This window comes from Nuphar pumila, chromosome 14 (assembly GCF_984573655.1).
Source record: "Nuphar pumila chromosome 14, dmNupPumi1.hap1.1, whole genome shotgun sequence".
NCBI lineage: Eukaryota > Viridiplantae > Streptophyta > Magnoliopsida > Nymphaeales > Nymphaeaceae > Nuphar > Nuphar pumila.
This window is the reverse complement of record NC_143262.1, coordinates 18,044,253-18,046,200: the sequence shown is the minus strand read 5'-3', so window position 1 is coordinate 18,046,200 and position 1,948 is coordinate 18,044,253. Positions and strand designations below refer to the sequence as shown.

Here is a 1,948-nt window from a genome sequence, read left to right as displayed (position 1 = left end):
GATCATTATATTGTCTTGATAATGACTGCTACTAATCATCTCGCCCATTAGGCCCATCAGCCTAAACTTATATATATATATATATATATATATATATATATATATATATATATATATATATATATATATATATATATATATATATATATATATATATATTCCGGTTGGGCTGGGCCAGCCCCACTCCAGGCCGGCCTGGCCGTGCCAATCTGCTCACTTAACGGGGGGCCTTATATTTATATCTTAATACGATGTAGACTGAAAGTTTTAGTTTCACATGGATTGTTTTTAAATTTTTTTGATACTTTATATACCAAGGCCCAAAGCATTACACCGTCTCTTCGGAGACATCTGATAAAATTGGAACGATACAGAGAAGATTAGCATGGCCCCTTGCACAAGGATGACACGCACAAATCGAGAAATGGTCCAATTTTTTTTGCATTTTTTAGCACTATAGCGTCTTCTATCCTTCCTTCTGTGCACCTTATTGTCTTCTTCGATGTGCGAGCTCAATTTCAGGGTTTGCTTAATGCCGACGTTCGATTGATGGTACTAGGTTTTCCAGATTGAATTTTTGAGATTACCTCCTTTTGTTAATGCTGTGAGCAAATCGATGGGAAATATAAGGGGATCTGTACTTTTCTTCAACTGGCACCTTCAAGTTTCTTTTTTTCCCTGTTTGGTGAAGGCAATACTTTCAAAACCGATTGTTTGTGCAGACATTGATGCAATAAGTTTTTCCAAATGCTGCAATAAGTTTGTTTTTCCTCAACCCTTTAGACTTTATGCTTCTATAAAATTAAGGTCTTAATACTTTTCGATGTAGTGGGGGATTTGTGGAATCATGACTTAAGTTGTGCTTGATTGCAATGAGGGAGGGAAAGACCGTTTGTGGTAGAGTGGATGTTTCGCTTATATGGGGCTAGAGAGGAGTGAATCTTCAGGCCGGTAACTTAGTTTCAGCCATATTTTCAGCTATATGCAATGTTGGTCGGTGTTGCTAGTAGTGAGTCCTTTAGTATTCAAGTGTGGAATATTTTACTAGCATAGGGATTTATTTAGTTCTGTAAGGAGTATTCAATTGGATCTACCAATCTCCAGTACTTTTGCTATTGCCACATATGATGCTTTAATTGTTTTTCTGGCTTCTCCGCTCTTAATTGAGGATGAATGTCCAAGTTTTGAGGGACCTTTCTTTTGTTTGGCATGCCACTTACATGATCCTGTTTGTAAAGTGCAAGATAAATAGATTTGTAGAAATTTAAATCACCATTAGACGTTTATGATTAGTGTGTCTAGAATTAACCTCAAGATATTCATTCTGGTGGTTGCTAAGGAAGATAGGGATCTGTAGTGTCGAAAAGGGTGTAATTTTTTGTTGCAGGACGGGGATCTCACTCATTGTTCCTCTGTAATGGGTGTTAAGGGATCTTACTCATTGTTTCCTCTGTAATGGGTGTTTAGGGATCTTACTCATTGTTCCTCTGTACTGGGTGTTTACACACTTCCTAGTAAGGAACTTGCCAATCAGTTTGAGAGAACGCATGTGAAGAGAAAGGTGTAATTTTGGTTGCAAAGGGAACCCACTTCCCCCAATATAGGGGTTTAAACTTCCTTGATATCAGAAGTATTCTTGCATTGCTAGAGGAATGCTGATGCTTTTCTGAACAAGCACACTTCTCCTATAGAACAATCACACTTCTATAAATGCATTTAAGAAAGTCACATTGCTTCTATGTCACTTTTTGCAAGCTTCCACTACTGCCTTCAATTCATATCCACTGTCATTTCCTATTGTTCCCTAATGCTTTATGCTTCTTGTGTCCAGGCATCTCTTAAGTACTTGCTCTCCACCTCCTGTTCACTCATTGCTTCTGGCAACCACTTCTTGCTTTCACAACCATGAGCTGGACTGTTGCCTGAGGAAGATCTTTTTTTTATTTTC

General features: G+C 37.9%; 1 non-coding gene across 1 annotated transcript; it reads left to right on the top strand.

The window, feature by feature from the left end:
- Positions 1–335: 335 nt before the first annotated feature.
- On the top strand, positions 336–439 carry LOC149816534 (U6 spliceosomal RNA). Its single transcript, XR_016427805.1, has one exon. It is a non-coding gene; the product is annotated as a U6 spliceosomal RNA (small nuclear RNA).
- The last annotated feature ends 1,509 nt before the right edge of the window (positions 440–1,948 follow it).